This window comes from Lontra canadensis, unplaced genomic scaffold (genome assembly GCF_010015895.1).
Source record: "Lontra canadensis isolate GAN:19392208 unplaced genomic scaffold, GSC_riverotter_1.0 scaffold1, whole genome shotgun sequence".
NCBI lineage: Eukaryota > Metazoa > Chordata > Mammalia > Carnivora > Mustelidae > Lontra > Lontra canadensis.
Genome location: NW_022630995.1, coordinates 123022296 through 123040690, shown reverse-complemented (window position 1 = coordinate 123040690; position 18395 = coordinate 123022296). Strand labels below are relative to the sequence as shown.

General features: G+C 40.2%; 1 protein-coding gene across 3 annotated transcripts in view; it reads right to left on the bottom strand.

The window, feature by feature from the left end:
• The window catches only part of GUCY1A1 (guanylate cyclase 1 soluble subunit alpha 1), a 59245-nt gene extending 50489 nt beyond the window's left edge, over positions 1-8756 (bottom strand). The window contains exons 1-2 of one of the 3 annotated variants that reach the window (XM_032862910.1): positions 8541-8756; positions 8342-8415 (exon numbers count right to left, since the gene is read on the bottom strand). The gene's annotated coding sequence lies outside the window, so the exon portion shown is untranslated. Of the gene's footprint in view, positions 1-7743; positions 8024-8341 lie in introns of those variants that run through there. The other 2 variants (XM_032862889.1, XM_032862899.1) reach the window with 2 other exon arrangements.
• Positions 8757-18395: the final 9639 nt, after the last annotated feature.

The following is an 18395-nucleotide window of genomic DNA, read 5'->3' as shown; positions in this document are numbered from 1 at the left end:
TCGGATAATTTGCTATCTATCCAAGGAACAGACTGTCTGAAGAAAGATCGCAGCTCTCCTATATACCACAGCAGATTTTTCAAGAGCATAAGACAACACACACGACAAGAGCTTAAGAGTTACTCTAAGCCAGTCACTGGAGAAAAGAACCAGAAATAGAGGTGCACGGCGCATTAAACTGTTATTTGGGAGTAGAGGTGGACAAAGAAGAATGTTGCTTACAATTAGTGACTGTGAATATTTTAAAACACTTAAAAAATGGAATTTTAGCCAAAGAGTCTTCACTGGGAAAAGTCTTTTGTTAATCACATTTACAAATGAATACTAATCTATTGTAAGAATATCTTGTTTTAAATTTTGACATATCAAGTACTGACAAGGTTAATGTGTTTATCCAAATCTCTTCCATGTTACAGTTCTAATCCCCTAAATCCTCCACCCATTGTGCTATCTTGATTAAATTTTATGCTCACAAATATACGACTCAAAAGTTTATATTATACCAATGGAACACTGAAATTCCTCACCCTGTGTGTTACTAACTTAATAATATAAACCATGTAACATTTAACAACTTTAATAATAGAGAGTATCTGAAGCTGCAAAATGATTGAAAATTGAGAACAATTAGCAGCTACAACATTCTTCAAATAAAATTAGACTAGTAAAAGAACAAAACTTTTCTAATAAAACGAATGGCATTAAAGTTACAGGGTCTTCTCAACCTCACACATGGAAACACCTGATGCAAGGTAAGGAGCCAAATAATTTCCTCATTAAATCTAGAAAAACATATCAAATTTTGAATAGTTTGAATTGATTTACGAAGGTTTAATAAAAAGTCATGCGTGTGCTGCATCCTGTCCCTAAACTCAAAAAAACAAGATAGTTCTACATTCCCTAATAAAGCCAAAACTCAGCCTGGCATCCTGGTCTTTTGTAATTTAACCTCTCTTTACCTTAAATCTTTTTATAAATATGCCCCAACATAGCCTCATCACTCCAAGAAGGCCTGTATCATATGACACATTTTTACTGAGTGCTGAGGATCCATGGGACACTTCTATTAGGTGTCTGTGACTAGAATAAGAACTAGGCAGAAATGGTACCTCCTGCCACGAATAGGAGGGTCCTGGTGAAAACAGGCAATTCAACAAGCAATTACAGGGTAGTATAATAATATGATGGGAAAGCACAGGGCATTGAAGGAAAAACATAACAAAGCACTTAACTCAGGCTGGAAGGTCAAGGGAAGTTTCTGAGAAGTAGAGACTAGTTTGAGATTATGAGGTTGAGTAGGTATGGGCCTCCCAAAAACTGAGCAAAGGAAAAAGAGATCTAGAAATGGAGGGAGAGGTAGTATTAGTATTTTCCACAAAGGAATACTTCAAAGCTGTGCTTGAGGAAACCTGCTGTTACCCCTTCTCCCTCCAGACCCCGGTTCCTCATGGACATGCACGCACGTGGACGCACACGCGCACACCCCACGCTCAACCCACTCGCCCACTTGCAGCTCTGTGCCTTTCCTGTTCTCTGCCCAGAGCACCCTTCCCACTCTTCTCTATATTTAAATCCTACAGGTCCTGCAAAGTCCCACATCAGTCCTCTTTCAAAATCTCAACGAAGAGCCAGATCTTCTCTAGAGAGCCTTCAGTATTTCCATCCTGCCAAGTTCTTCCTTTAAGTTCTTCAGACCTTCCTAAAAAGGCACCACTGATATTAAGCTCATTTGTAAATGTTGCTGTGTGTAATTTTGAGACTACTTCTGGGTTCTGTTATCTCTGCATGCAGACTTCAAATTCCCTCAAGTCAGCGACTGTGTCATAAACTGTGCTGGTATGTAGCCCAGTGACGAATATAATCCATAATAAACCTTATTGCGAGAAGTACCAAAAAGAGACTGAGATTCTGAGAAGGCTGTCATAAAATATAAAATAAACTGAAGCCTCCAAAAATCATAAATTAAAAAAAAAGTTCTTCCAATTCTTTTAATTTATCTTTCAGATAAAGTGGAGATAATGGCATTTATTTGGTTATAGGAAGAGTTCAAGGACTTGCAGGGGAGGTGAGGAAATTCAAAAGATGGCACGGAACTGGTCAAGCAGAATTATTCTATTTTTGTTTTGTTTCATCTCTGTTCCTCAAGAAAGCAATATTCATACTGGCAAAAGTAAGACCAAAATCAAAATAACAAATTTAAAGCCCAAGGTATAGAATGATATTAAATATTCTAAACGAGTTTAAATCTACTCATGTGAAGGAACCGCATTACAAAGTAATGAAAGCATCTGTGGATGAAATAAGGGACTAGTTAAAATCATCTTTAAAAATATTACAATGAAGAGAAGGGTTGGTAGAAAAGAATCCAGCCATTGTCTCAATTTTCAAAATAGAGAAGGTGATTCCACGAACTCTAGCCTAGAGAGCTTGACATTCCCTATAGGTATGATTCCCAAGAGATTTGTAAAACTATGGTATGTGAGTATTCAGAATGTGAGGTGTTGTTACCTACAAGCTAGTGAAGGGTCACAGGGAGCATATCATGACGTAAAAATAATAATTTGGTATCTATTCCGCAGAAAGTGGAAATGCATTTTTCCAAGGAATTTGACCGCATCTGTCACAGTATACTCCTGGGCTACACAAAGAATGTAAATGCCAAAGAAAGAGAATTAGTTGAGGATATAATTGGGGGGACATCCTCATAAAGAGGACTACTGATTCACAGACTAATGTAAAGCAAGAAGAAGGTGTCTAGGATCTAGGATCGTGCCAGATGTCCCTCCAGAGCAGCATTTTGCAGTTATTTGGATGAAGATCTTAACTGTATCCTAATCAAATCTATTAATGCCACCAAACTGGGAAGCATGGCTAATCTTTATCAAGGAATTAGAATCCAAAAATACCTTGACCTTTTGGAACAACAGACTAAAGGTAAAGATCAAATTTAATTGCAGTAAGTATTTTTAAAAATCCCAACTCAAATGGCCAAATGCATAACTGGGGAGAAGTATATCTGCATCAGAGTATGGATAAAAGGATGCATAATTAAACAGTGTAGTGTGGATGCAAAAAAAAAAAAAAAGTGGGGGAAAGACAGATTAGAGTTAGGATGATTAGTATACAGTATCCAGAGGATGTAACCAGATATATTCAATTATATCAGTCCACTTATCTATGTTCAGCTCTAGGGACCACACTTTAAGAAAAATAGGAGGGTATCCAAAAGAGAAATTCCCTGATGATGATGAGACTTTCAAGGCATGTCAAATATAGATGAGTTGAAGGAACTGGTTGGGACCCATAGAGACCCAAGAGGTGTCATATATAAAAGCCTTTTGTATTAGCACTCTAAGAGGTAATAATCAGCACATAAATATTACAGAGATAAATAGTATTGTTCAATATAAGAAGAGAGTTCTTATGCTCAGGATGGGTCAAATAAAGAAATACGTCCTAAGTTCCAAATGAATCTTGATAAATGCTTTGCCTAAGTTGAACTTAATATTCTCTGTGAATATGGAAATAAGGTCATCTGCTAAGAATGAAAAGAGTAAGGCTAAAGTGGGCAGATTGGAAAATCTGGAAAAATCTGGAACAAGTACTATGGAGAATTTGATATGGAATTATCCAAGAGAGGATAAAATAGCTTCCTAGCACTGTTAACCACCTCTTTTTTTTTTTTTTTAAGATTTTATTTATTTATTATTTGAGAGAGAGAGAGATTGAGAGACCAAGTGGGAGGAGAGGGAGAGGGAGAAGCAGACTCCCATGAGGCAGGAAGTCCGAGGTGGGACTCGATCCCAGGACACTTAGATTATGACCTGAGTCACAAGCAGACACTTAACTTACAGAGCCACCCAGGTGCCCTACTAACCAGCTCTTAAGCTGAAGTTAGAGTAAATCAGATTCTGGAGCTCTGGAGGCAAGAGATCTGAAGTCTGGAGCAGAGTTGACATTGCCGTTCAAGATGAGTGTGGTAAGTAAAGAGGAAAACATGAGAAAATTGGGGTGCCCAACTAACAGTGATGGGAGAGAAGGGTGTTGGGTACTAATGAGTGAGTGGAATTAGGGGTGGGGGAGGGATAAGATGTTGTTGGTAAGAAATATGAAATGCTTAGCTTTTGGTCCAGCTGGGGCAACCCTGAGGGATGAGAAGGCCCGAGGGGGTGAATATTAGTGGACCCCCACCGGGAGGTCGAGCAGGTTAGGGTCCTCTGAAAGCCAATCGTAGATGTTGAATGAAGCCCTTGAACAACCTCCCATTATTTTAGATTCCCAAGGAAAGCAGAATGTTCAGGAGGTCAAAAAGCACTGGTAATGGGGGCAGAGTAACACAGGTTAAAGATGTAAATTAAAAAAACAAAGGGTAATTGGACGATGGCGAAAGAAACAGTAGATTACAAGCAGTTCTGAACAGGCTGAAAGCCATATGAGAAAAAAGCACAGCAAAGTCTCTGGATGATCAAGACCAGAATATTCCACAGGGCGTCAGTGCAAGACGAGTATTTCTTAAAAAAAAAAAAAATTGTATTCTTGAACAGAATTAAAAAAAAAAAAAAACCACCTTAATGCAACAATTACAAAGACAACACAATTAATCTTATTAGACACCTACTGCGTGCCAGGCTATGGACCCAGTGATGAGTATCCTGAAAGAGATGTGAGTTTGGTAGGCAATACAGGCATATTTACAGGTAATTTTAATGTAATGCCCCATAGAGAAAGGAGACATGTAGATAGGTCAGACCTGGAAGAAATTCAGGATTAAGAAGTTTTTTTTTTTTTCTGGTCTGCTCAACTTCCTTTCCCCAGGGTGTTCACTCCCAAAGCCATTGTCTTCTGTTGGCTTCTTGCTAATTCCTACTGTGGTGAGTAGAAGGAGGTGGTATGTGAGTTAATTAAATTGAGTGGCCTTTGACTTTCTGAAAGGGAGGGTTCATTTTATAAAACTAGTATTAATTGCCAGAAAGCATTTTGGGTAAGTGATAGGAGTAACTACAAGAAGTGGCGAGGGGTAACCATGCCCCAGAGACCCTCAAGTTTTATAAAGCATTCATTCTTTCCTACTGTAGGCTGAGGAGGGAGCTTACCTACAGCTCTTCACTCCTTGCAAATAATTCTATTCATACTGTATAACCCTCATGACTATAGGAAGATAAAATCTGTTGGCCTGAACCCAGGAGAGAGAAAATAATATGAAATAGGTCAGACACTTCCAAACTGTTTGAGAGAAATAAAATAAGCAAATGTGATTCAGAATAGTCAAAACAGTATTCTAACCCCAAATAAGTCAACGAGTCTATGGACATCAAATTTGTTCATATAAAGACCTAAAAATTGTCAAAACTTCTTCTTGTATCAGGTCAAGGTAGAGATACTCAAAACTATTGCATAGGGCACCTAATAAATATTTACTGAATAAATCCAGGTGGCCTAGAGACTAAAACCTAAAATTATTGCTATTTTATGAAATAAAATATCTTTTCCTACAAATATGCCGAAAAGTAATTAGTAGTATTTAAGAAAAGTAGCTTGGGTGAATATCTATAATTAAATGGTATAAAAATCAGTGCCATAAAAGTTATGTATTTCAGCAAAAAAAAAAGAAAAGCTAAGCAACTTGCTGGCAGATCTGACATATAGAAAATATTCTCAATATCTAATTTTCCCCCAAAATTTTTCCCATCAGTAACATACCTTTTGGTTTATTCAAATACTGCTTTAGCTTTCTACTTCTCCTTCCTTGGAGAAATTAATTCTTAAGGCAAATTTGATTTTAACTAGAGATTTTTTGGGTACTGATATTATTTTTTAAAAAATCAATATTCTCCTCCCTACAGTCATTATTAATTGTTAGCAAATGTAATCTACAAATGTAAATACAAGATTTAATCTCCCTGATATGGTTTCTGACAAAATTCCAGGTTATCGATTTTAATTCATAAGAAAACAGACAAACCTGGTATTAACTAAAGATTTAAGTCTTTTTGTTTCAAAAATATCTATGACACAACAGTTGACATTTAGGCACAAGAATATTTTATTGACGTATTTATAACCGAAGTAATTTAATTTTAGTTATTACTTCTTTAGTTTTTGGTGCAATATTAAAACAGTTTTTCAAAATAATGCCTTAAAATAAGATTGTTTCATAAACCATAGTTATAAGAACTATAAGGACTAAGGCTTATGAAGTTGCCCACATTTCTCTTTCCTTTGCTGTTACCAGATGTAAGTCAAACACCTTTACATTTTCTTCCATTCTCTAAATGACAGAAAACTATCTTAGATACGTTATACCATCTAAAACAAGACATCTAAAAACAAGGCCTCTAAGGGATTACTTATATTCACACACTTTGAAACACCACACCAAGTATATTTCTGTTTGGTTTCAAATAGAGAAAAATAGAATTTTTTTAAAAATTTCCTGTGTCATACTAGCAAGAGATCTTACAGTAAAAGCAGAAACAGAATATACCTATTTATCTATCACAAATTTCTACTAAATAAAGTTCCTCTATCTAAGTTTCCTGATACATTTAAAAACACACAAGGCGGCCTATCTTACATGAAATGTTTAATTATTGTAACATGAGTTATTCAAGATTTTTTCCTACCATTTTATGTCTGCAGGCTTTATGTAGAAAGCCTATCATTTTGACAAGAAAAAGTAAAGCTTTTATATTTTAACTTTGTGGTTAGTTTTCTGTTGGGTCAAAAATCCCTTTGGATATCTGAGGACTCTGGACTATCGCCCTAAAAATGCGGGGACTCAAATGTTTATATACAATATCAAGGGCTTCATGACTCCTTGACAGAGATCTACAGACTCAGTCGCTTAAGAACTTAACGAACACAGACTACACAGATAGTCTCACCTAAAGAGTAATGAAGCTTATAGGGCTTTTTGACAAATTAAAGTTTGCTTTGGAATTTCAGATTTTCAGATTGTTGTTATATTTTTACTGTTACTGATTTTTTACCACTCTTCATAGTACAGCACTTGACAGGACCACTCCTGAAGAAAAATACAGCCATTTTAGGAAAAGCAACAGATTACTTCCACACTATGAACCAAGCTATAAAAACCTCTATCATTAAGTGCTTCAACGTTTATGTATGTAACCAGAGGGTTAATGATGCTCCCACCAAGGCTAGTTCAAGTATACTTACTTAGGAGACATTTAATGATATCACCATCGGAAGATTGATCCTGGAAAATCACTACTGATACATAATAAATGCGCGCGCGCGCGCACACACACACACACACACACACACACAATATGGCCTGTTGTATTTAAAACTCAGACGAGTTTTCAGAACCTTGGAAACCCGGTGTCTCTGACCGGTTACCATGAAGGCGTCCAACCTGTATTACTTCGGAAGATGCAAACTGCTCATCGAGTGCAAAAGGAAGAACCACAGGAAATAAGTGAGCAAAAGAAAGACGCATGAAATCCATAGCCTGAAATCACATGACCACGAAGCACTGCAGCCCCTCACACAAATGCCACCGTGAGGCCGCTTAGCTCAGCAGGAACAGGCTGCAGGCACAGCCCCGACGCGCAGAGACAGCCCTTATCCCCAGCTCACCATTTCCCCAAGTGCTGCGGTCTTAATGAGAACAGAAAATTGGTCTGCCAGATTAGACCGCGAGCGCGCGCGCGCACGTACACACACACACACACACACACTCACTCTCTCTCTCTCTCTCTCTCTCTCTCTCTCTCTTACTCTTCGGTTCAGCCCCGAGCAGCCCCGCTGGAAGTTTGCTGGTTGCTTTCTCTAAGCAATTCCGCGACCGTAGCGGTTTGCTCCCTACAAGGGCGAATGGCTCGCCCACGCAGCAGCCGGCGGGGTGAAGTTGCGGTGAAGCCGGGGCGCGGCCTCGAGCCCTCGCCGGCTCTAAGGTCCCGGCCGCCCTTTGCTGCCGCAGCTGACCCTCGCGTGCGCCCAAGGCCCCGGCGCCCCGGCCGTGGGAGAGCAGCTGCCCCAGCGCGCCCCGCGCGTTCTCACGCCCCGGCTCTCCGAGCGCCAGCGCTGGCGCTGCACGGCCCGGCGCCCACCCCCTTCAGTCCTCTTCCCTCGGGCCCCGCAAACCGCCCTCCCCCCTCCCGGGCCCTGAGCAGGGCCCCCCGGGCGCCGTCTCCTTTGCTCCTTCGCTCCTCCCCAGCGTGGGAACCGGGCTCCGGCCCCCAGGGGCCGAGCAGCTGGGAGCGCACGGAAGTCTTCCCAGGGAGGGGAAAGGGGATGAGCCCAGGCCACCGGCCGGGGGAGAAGGACTGCCTCTCTGGGGAACCCCGAGCCGCGTGGGCATGCAGAGACCACTTACTCGCTGGCTTCCCAGACCCGGCGGCTGCGTTTCCGGATCTCGGGCAGCTCCCGGGCGCGCCCGGCAAATCCCCACTGCGAACGCGGAAAGACAGTGGGCGTCAGGGACTGGAGAGGGTGAGCGGGAGAAGGGACCCTGCAGCCGCACCTGTCAGTCCGGGCGCGAGTGCATTAACCAAACGCGCGACCGCGGTACTCACACTTGGGCTCACTCCTGTCTACCTGCTCAACAGGCTGGGCGGGACGCGACGTGCCTTGCAAACCGGATTCCCGCTCTGCTCCCAAACACTCAATCAGCTCTGGCCGCGGTCCCTCCCTGTCTCTGTATCTCTCTCCCTCTCCCTGACGACTCCAAATGATCCCTTATAATCCTTTTCCCTACTGCATTCAATCAAGTTCTTGCCAGAATCCTTCCCCTTCCTTGCACCGAAAGACTGAAAAAGAAAGTAGCGACTAAAACCAACCATGGTGAGGTCACTGGGGTCTGGGTCCTGCAGATGTGCTCGCGACGCTCCCTGCCCCCTCTCCCCACCCTCCAGCCCCCCAAACCCCGGGCAGGTGTCGGTCGCCTGGGGCGGCTCCAGGCTGCTCTTGGCCTTTTGGCCTCGCGTTTAGCGCTGCCAAAGAGTTGGTAAACTGCAAAGGAACCTGCTTTGGAAAATCTGCTCTGTGTTAGAGTCCCAGCCACTACGCCCAGGCTAGGGCAGGAGAACTGAGTCCTGGCCTCTCTCCGGCCGCCCAGTCGCTAGCCCAGCAGTTACCAGAGAGGAGGGACAGGGACAAAGGAAAGGAAACAAAAAAGGGAGGAAACTCAAGGAAAATTTGACTCACTTAGGAAAAAAAAAATCTGCACTATGCACTCGTCCAGAAAAACTGTCGTTTACAGTAGTTAAAACCTCCAACAATTCTACTGGGAAGTTAATACCAAATGGATGGTTTTCTTTTCCTGTTTTACAGGTTTTAAAGCCAATCTACGCCTCTGCAAATGCTATTCTGCGGTTGCAAAACTTATGCATCTTCCCAGTAAAGTCCTGATTCTGCTTGGTTCAGTGCATTTAATTCTAGTGGTGGTGGTGGTGCTGGTGCTGGTGATGTGTGTGTGTGTGTGTGTGACAGAGAGAAAGAAAGAGAGAGAATTTCAGCACAGAAAAGTAAGTTCTGTTATTCATTTTGGGTCAGTTTTCTGACTTAAAAAAATCTCAGTATGCTGTTTCATTGTGAATCCATAATTAATGCTGATTATTATGTGTTCCTTCTTTAAACCCAAGACCACCACTGTGCACTAACTAAATCTGCAGTAGGTGACTATGTCAGCCTTGTGGGATTCTCTCAGGTTATCTCAAGAAGAAATCAAGAACAGGAAGAACTAGAAAACCAGTTAAGTAGAGGAATGCAAACAATAGTTTTAAATAATCAAATATGATAGAAACATAAAGTATTAAGAGGACTAAGGGTCTTTCTTGTGTCTATTTAGAAAGCAGAAAAACTTAATTTTTACAACTGTATTACATTTTACAACTGCATATATATTTTCACAACCGAATTATACCTTATGATGTGTGAGTATTTGAAGAACAATTACATATGCACCCTTCGCCTTTTGTATCTATAATCCCCTGTAGCACACAAGCTTTGAAGAAGTTCTTCAGAGCAGTCTGAAATACTACCCAGGCTATAGTCCTCAGGGAGACAATGAATACCGCATTGATGAACCTACCTAATGAGCGTGGCTTTCTTTCAGTGGACAACATAATTGAGAGAGGATCTCTTACTATTTTTTAAAAATAAATTCAGTGATATAAAAGCCCAGAGGAAGAAGAGATATCTTCTGATAGGAGAAACACTTCATAATGGAGCAACATTAAAGTTAGTTCTTAAAAATTAGGTCATTATGAAAAGATGAAATAAAGGAGATTTTCCTTTTTTATTTTTTTAAGATGTCTTTGAAATTTAGTTCCTGATTAAAATGCTTCAAGGTATAGGGATAGGGGGAATATTCCTGAACTTCATAAAATCTATCTATGAAAAACCCACAGCAAATATCATCCTCAATGGGAAAAAGCTCACAGCCTTCCCGTTGAGATCAGGAACATGACAAGGATGCCCACTCTCACCACTCTTGTTCAGCATAGTATTAGAAGTCCTAGCAACAGCAATCAGACAACAAAGAGAAATAGAAGGTATTGAACTTGGCAGTGAAGAAGTCAAACTCTCTCTCTCTTCACAGATGACATGATACTTTATATGGAAATCCCAAAAGACTCCACCCTCAAACTGCTAGAACTCATACAGCAATTCTGTAATGTGGCAGGATACAAAATCACTGTACAGAAATCAGTTGATTTCTTATACACTAACAATGAAAATACAGACAGGGAAATTAGAGAATCATTTCCATTTACTATAGCACCAAGAACCATAAGATACCTGGGAATAAGCCTAACCAAAGAGGTTAAGGATTTGTACTCGAGGAGCTTTAGAACACTCATGAAAGAAATTGAAGAAGACACAAAAAGATGGAAGACCCTTCCATGCTCATGGATCAGAAAAATAAACATTGTTAAAATGTCTATACCGTCTAGAGCAATCTATACTTTCAAAGTCATTCTGATCAAAATTCCACCAGCGTTTTTCAAAGAGCTGGAGCAAACAATCCTAAAATTTGTACGGAACCAGAAGAGACTCCGAATTGCTAAGGAAATGTTGAAAAAGAAAAACAAAACTGAGGGCATCACGTTGCATGATTTCAAGCTTTACTATAAGGCTGTGATCACCAGGACGGCATGGTACTGACATAAAAACAGATACATAGACCAGTGGAACAGAGTAGAGAGCCCAGATATGGACCCTCAACTCTGGTCAAATAATCTTTGACAAAGCAGGAAAAAATACACAGTGGAAAAAAGACAGTCTTTTCAATAAGTGGTGCTGGGAAAATTGGACAACTATATGTAGAAGAATGAAACTTGGCCATTCTCTTTCACTGTACACAAAGATAAACTCAGAATAGATAAAAGACCTCAATGTGAGGCAGGAATCCATCAGAATCATAGAGGAGAACATAGGCAGTAACTTCTTCGATATCAGCCACAGCAACTTCTTTCAAGCTATGTCTCCAAAAGCAAAGGAAACAAAAGTGAAAATGAATTTTTGGGACTTCATCTAAATCAAAAGGTTCTGCAAAGCAAAGGAAACAGTCAACAAAATAAAGAGGCAACCCACAGAATGGGAGAAGATATTTGCAAATGACAGTACAGACAAAAGGCTGACATCCAGGATCTATAAAGAACTTCTCAAACTCAACACACACAAAACAGATAATCATGTCAAAAATGGGCAGAAGACATGAACAGACACTTCTCCAATGAAGACGTACAAATGGCTAACAGACACATGAAAAAATGTTCATCATCACTAGCCATCAGGGAGATTCAAATCAAAACCACATTGAGATACCACCTTACACCAGTTAGAATGGCCAAAATTAACAAGACAGTAAATAATATGTGTTGGAGAGGCTGTGGAGAAAGGGGAACCCTTTGACACTGTTGGTGGGAATGCAAGTTGGTATAGCCACTTTGGAAAACAGTGTGGAGATTCCTTAAGAAATTAAAAATAGAGCTTCCCCATGACCCTGCAATTGCACGACTGGGTATTTACCCCAAAGATACAGATGTAGTGAAAAGAAGGATCATCTGTACCCCAATATTCATAACAACAATGGCCACGGTCACCAAACTGTGGAAAGAACCAAGATGTCCTCAGAGGATGAATGGATAAGGAAGATGTGGTCCATATACACTATGGAGTATTATGCCTCCATCAGAAAGGATGAATACCCAACTTTCGTTTTTTGTTTTTTGTTTTTTTTTAAAGATTTTATTTATTTATTTGACACAGAGAGAGAGGTCACAAGTAGGCAGAAAGGCAGGCAGAGAGAGAGAGAGGGGGAAGCAGGCTCCCCACTGAGCAGAGAGACTGATGCGGGCCTTGATCCCAGGACTCTGAGATCATGACCCTAGCCGAACGCAGAGGCTTAACCCACTGAGCCACCCAGGCGCCTGCCAACTTTTGTATCAACATGGATGGGTCTGGAAGAGATTATGCTAAGTGAAATAAGTCAAGCAGAGAGAGTCAATTATCATATGGTTTCACTTATTTGTGGAGCATAAGAAATAACACAAGGACATGGATAGATGGAGAGGAGAAGGGAATTGGGGGAAATTGGAGGGGGAGATGAACCATGAGAGACTATGGACTCTGAAAAACAATCTGAGGATTTTGAAGCAGCGGGGGGTGGGAGGTTGGGTGAGCCTGGTGATGGGTATTATGGAGGGCATGTATTTCATGGAACACTGGGTGTGGTACATAAACAATGAATTCTGGTATACTGAAAAGAAATTTAAAATTTTTTTTTTAAAAAAGGAAAAAAGATGTCTTTGAAATTTAAATTCAATTAATTAACATATAACGTATTATTGGTTTCAAAGGTAGTGATCAATGATTCATCAGTCTCATACAATACTCAGTGCTCATCACATTGCATGTCCTCCTTATTGTCCATCATTCAGTTACCCATCCCCCCCAGCCCTCTCCTCCAGCAACCCTCAGTTTTTCTCCTATGATTGAAGTCTCGGGTGCCTGGGTGGCTCAGTGGATTAAGCCTCTGCCTTTTGCTCAGTTCATGATCCCAGTTGGGCTCTCTGCTCAGCAGGGAGCCTGTTTCCCCCTCTCTCTCTGCCTGCCTCTCTGCCTACTTCTGATCTCTGTCTGTCAAATAAAGAAATAAAATAAAAGTCTCTTATGGTTTGTCTCACTCTCTGATTTCATCCTGTTTTATTTTTCCTGTCTTTGTTTTGTTTTTTAAATTCCACATAAGAGTGAAATCATATGATAATTGTCTTTCTCTAACTGACTTATTCCGCTAAGCATAATACCCTCTAGTTCCATCCACATCTTTGTAAATGGTCAGATCTCTTTCCTTTTTTGATGGCTAAGTAGTATTCATATATATATATATATATATATATATATATATATATATATGATATATTATATCTTCTTTATCTGTTCATCTATTGATGGACATCTGGGCTTTTTCCATAGTTTGGCTATTATGGACATTGCTGCTATAAACATTCGGGTGCACATGCCCCTTCGGATCACTACATTTGTATCTTTAGGGTGAATACCCGGTAGTGCAATTACTGGGTCATAGGGTAGCTCTATTTTCAACTTTTTAAGGAACCTCCATACCATTTTCCAGAGTGGCCACACCAGCTTGCATTCCCACCAACAGTGTAGGAGGGTTCCCGTTTCTCCACATCCTCACCAACACCTGTCATTTCCTGACTTACTGATTTTAGCCATTCTGACTGGTGTGAGGTGGAATCTCATTGTAGTTTTGATTTGTATTTCCCAGATGCCAAGTGATGTTGAACATTTTTTCATGTGTCTGTTGACCATTTGGATGTCTTCTTTGTAGAAATGTCTGTTCATGTCCTCTGGCCATTTCTTGATTGGATTATTTGTTCTTTGGGTGTTGACTTTGATATGTTCTTCATAGGTTTTGGATACCAGTTCTTTATTTGATAAAACATTTAGTTCTATCAGATATTATTAGTTTCTCTTTTTCTTTATTTCCCTTGTATTTGGAGATGTGTCTAGCAAGAAGTTGCTGCAGCTGAGATCAGAGAGGTTGCTGTTTGTGTTCTCCTCTAGGGTTTTGATGGATTCCTGTCTCACATTAGGGTCTTTCATCCATTTTGAGTCTATTTTTGTGTGTGGTGTAAGGAAATGGTCCAGTTTCATTCTTCCGCATCTGGCTCTCCAATTTTCCCAACACCATTTGTTGAAGAGACTGTCTTTTTTCCGCTGGACGTTCTTTCCTGGTTTGTTGAAGATTAGTTGACCATAGAGTTGAGGGTCCATTTCTGGGCTCTCTATTCTGTTCCATTGATCTATGTGTCTGTTTTTGTGCCAGTACCATACTGTCTTGATGATGACAGCTTTGTAATAGAGCTTGAAGTCCGGAATTGTGATGCCACCAGCTTTGGTTTTCTTTTTCAACATTCCTTTGGTTGTTTAGTATCCTTTCTGGTACCATACAAATTTTAGGATTATTTGTTCCAGTTCTGTGAAAAAAGTTGATGGTATTTTGATAGGACTTTCATTGAATGGGTAGGTTGCTCTAGGTGGCATAGACATTTTAACAATATTTGTTCTTCCAATCCATTGGCACAGAATGCTTTTCCATCTCTTTGTGTCTTCCTCAATTTCTTTCATGACTGTTCTATAGTCATATCCTTTGTCTCTTCAGTTAGGTTTATTCCGAGGTATCTTATGGTTTTGGGTGCAACTGTAAATGGAATGACTCCTTAATCAAAGGAGATTTTTCTTTGTTTTATTTTGTTTTGTTTTCAGGCAGAGGGAAACTTGTGAACAAGGGCATGGAGGTGGGAAGGCATGAAGACCAATAGTCAAAAAACAGAGAGTGATGTCCATAGATAGAAATAGGAAGTAAATGAAACACAAACAAAAGTCTAGGAAGATAAAGTGGAAAAATCAGTTGGGGCCAAGCTTACATGACTGTAAGCTTATTTAAAATCTGTGTTTTTTGTTTTTGTGTTCCTTTACTCTTATCAATATTCCTTTCATCCTGGCACGTGACTTGCTTAACTCATTCATTTCTGCCTTCACCATCTTTATATCCCAGTGCACACCAAAGTCCTTCCCAAGTACTACATTTATCCTCAGTAATCTCTGTCCCCCAGGCTACTCAGTTTTACCAAGAATAGACTCTCAGCTAGAGAGAGGGCTTGTATTCTCCTTCTCCCATCCTTTGTGACTGTCAGGCAATGCAGAATGTGGGAAAAATAACCAATCTAGGGTGCTGGGTGATCATGAAGCATATGTTCTACTCTGGATGTTTGATATGCCCTAAAAAATTGCTAAGAGTTCCTTGCTGTTAGGGAAGGAATCTTTGCAGCCTAAGTGCCTAGCAATGAACATGGTTCATAAGAGGAATTCAGTAAAATAACTATAGAGTGGATGAATGAATATATGAATATTTCATCATCTTCCAGGTCCATCCTTCTGTCTTCTAGGTAATGTGTAGGTTAAAACCCACTGGCCTCCACTTTACTGAGAATAGGAAATTTGTCATGACAACTTAATAAACTGTTAACAAGGACAAGTGTTGGGTTGACAGTAATCCTTGGTAGCCCTGGCATCTTTGGCAGAAAAACAAGTTTTTCTTCTCAAAATGCTTTGGTTTTAAAAAAAATGCTTTGGTTTTTTTCCTGTGCCCACAACTGACAATGGCACAAAAGCATTCAAATGTGTATTCTTTTCACACTCCCAAAAGACAATGGCAACCAGAGATGTGATCTAATGTCTTGCTACTCAGAGTGTAGTCTGCATATCAGCAGAATCAGCGTGACTTGTCCTCCTCTCAGAAATACAGAGTTATGAACCTCATTTCAAACCTACAGAATCAGAATATTCATTTAACAAAATCTTCAGTTGATTCCTATGCATATTACAGTTTCAGAAGCACTGATCTAATATCAACACATTAAGTATGCTAGATGTGGAAACAGATTCAATGAATCTGTTTAAACCCCGAGATTTTTAGGACTAGTATTTTCTCTTTTTTTTTCTGTGAAGTTATTACCAAATCAGTTTTAATAAAGTAATGAGACTAATTGATTAATCTTTAATAGGTTCTTGGTCTAGTTCATAAACCAAACACAAACTGATAAACCAAAGGGAATTGAGAGAGAAACAAGGATGGGAGCAATGTAGCAGCAGGGAAGATATGAAAAACATTGAATATTATTGTATACTTTTTTAATATGTCAGGGGAAGAACTTCACTTTATTTTTTAGCAAACAGACAAACCACTTGACTGTACTGTTTATCAGGATAACTTGTCAAACACAAGAATGATAACTTCATTATCTTTTTCCTCTTTATGACTTCTTCCCCTCCTTTTCTTCTTAAGATGATTTACTTTCAATTTGTTTTAAATACAGCTAGTTAGATAAACTTCACATTGCTAACTTGTCATTACTGGGACTGTTTTAGTACTCCAAAATGTCTGTTTTAGAATGTGAAAGTTTCAGGACGCCTGGGTGGCTCAGTCAGTTAAGCATCTGCCTTTGTCTTGGGTCATGATCCCAGGACATGATTCCTTCCTCAGCAGGAAGCCTGCTTGTGTTCTCTCATTCTCTCTCTCTCTCTGACAAATAAAGAGGTAAAATCTTAAGAGCACCTGGGTGGCTCAGTCATTGCACATCTGCCTTCGCCTCCGATCGTGATTCTCAGATCGTGATCAACCCCATATTGGGCTCCCTGCTTGGTGGGAAGCCTGCTTCTCCCTCTCCCACACCTCCTGCTTGTGTGCCCTCTCTCATTGTGTCTCTGCCTGTCAAATAAATAAATAAAATCTTAAAAAAAAAAAAAAAAAAGAATGTGAAGTTTCAATTAGGAAAAACAGACGACATAGGGTTGGGGGTCCCTAAATGTCTCATCTTGGTATCGACATTCATGAAGCAGTTGCGACTTTAAGAGATTCTAATGATGACAGAAATGTTTATACTTTTTCTCAAACCGGTGGTGTTTGTTATCAATAAATAGAGTGGTAGGCAAAATGATGTGCCCTCCCTGCCCCAAGGTTCCCATGCCACCCCTGAAAACTATGACTATGTTATGCCGCGAGGCAGAGGGGGAGGGGAAGTTAAGGTTGCACATAGAACTAGGATTGCTAGTCAACAGAACTTGAGATGTGGCAGGTTATCCCAGATTATCCATATGGGCATACTGTAATCACAACGGTCCTTATAAATGAAAAATGGAGCCAAGAGAGTCAGGGTCAGAGTCAGAGCGATGCAACATGGGAAAGACTTGACCAGGAATTGCTGGCTTGGACGATGCAAAGGAGTTATCACCGAGGCGTGTGTGCAGCTTCTAGAAACTGGACAAGGCTGGAAAACCTATTCTCCCTGAGAGCCTCCAGAAAAGAAGCAGCCATGCCAGCACTTTGATTTTAATCTGGTGAGACTCATCTCAGAGTCTCAATCTGTGTTACTTGAAGCAACTGAGTCTGTGGTTGTTTGTTACAGTGGCGATGGGAAATGAGTACCAATTTTGGTACTGGAGTGTGAGGTGCTATTGTAACAAACACCTAGCAATGTGTTTGGGACACGTTTGGGGCAATGGGGCAACGACAAAGGCTGGAAGAATGATAACTTCATTATCTTTTTCCTTAATTCCTAAATTTCCTTAAATTACTAAATTTAAAAAGCCTAGGTTGCTTGAATGCAGTGTTAGTGGACATATGTATGTTAACTCTGCTAGCAAGGACTCCAAAATGTGGTAGAGAAGTAGACATGTAGTAGAGAGAGCCTGTAACATTCTGGAGAATACTTAATATGTCATGATCTGATTGAATTATGATGCTAAATTTTGATGTTAAATTTATGATGTTAAAATTATGATGTTAAATTGAATTATGATGTTAAAAGTGATGCCAGGGACGATATAGCTGGAAATGAGGAATCTGTTACTGGAAACTGGAGGAAAAGCTGTATGGCAGGAAATTTAGCTGAATTATAGTCTGCAAGTACCAGAAAGGCAGAATCTGGATATTTAGCAGAGATCTATTTTTTAAGATTATATTTATTTATTTGGGAGAGAGAACGAGAGCAGGAGCACAAGCAGGGAGGTGGGATAGTGAGAAGCAGGCTCCCCACTGAGCTGTGAGCCCAATGTGGGGCTCAATCCCAGTGCCCTAGAATCATGACCATGATCTGAGCCAAAGGCAGACACTTAATGACTTAGCCACCCAGCCACCTCTAGTGGAAGAGATTTCTAAGAAAAGTGTTGGAAGGCATGACTTGGGTTTTTCTTGCTGCATACTATAGAATGTGAAAGGAGAGAGAAATTGAAAGGAAGAACCATGAAACAAAATGGAACCAAGATTGGTGATTTAGGAAATCTTCAGTTTATCTAGACTGTGAAAGATGCCTTGCCATCATTTTCCAGATAAATGT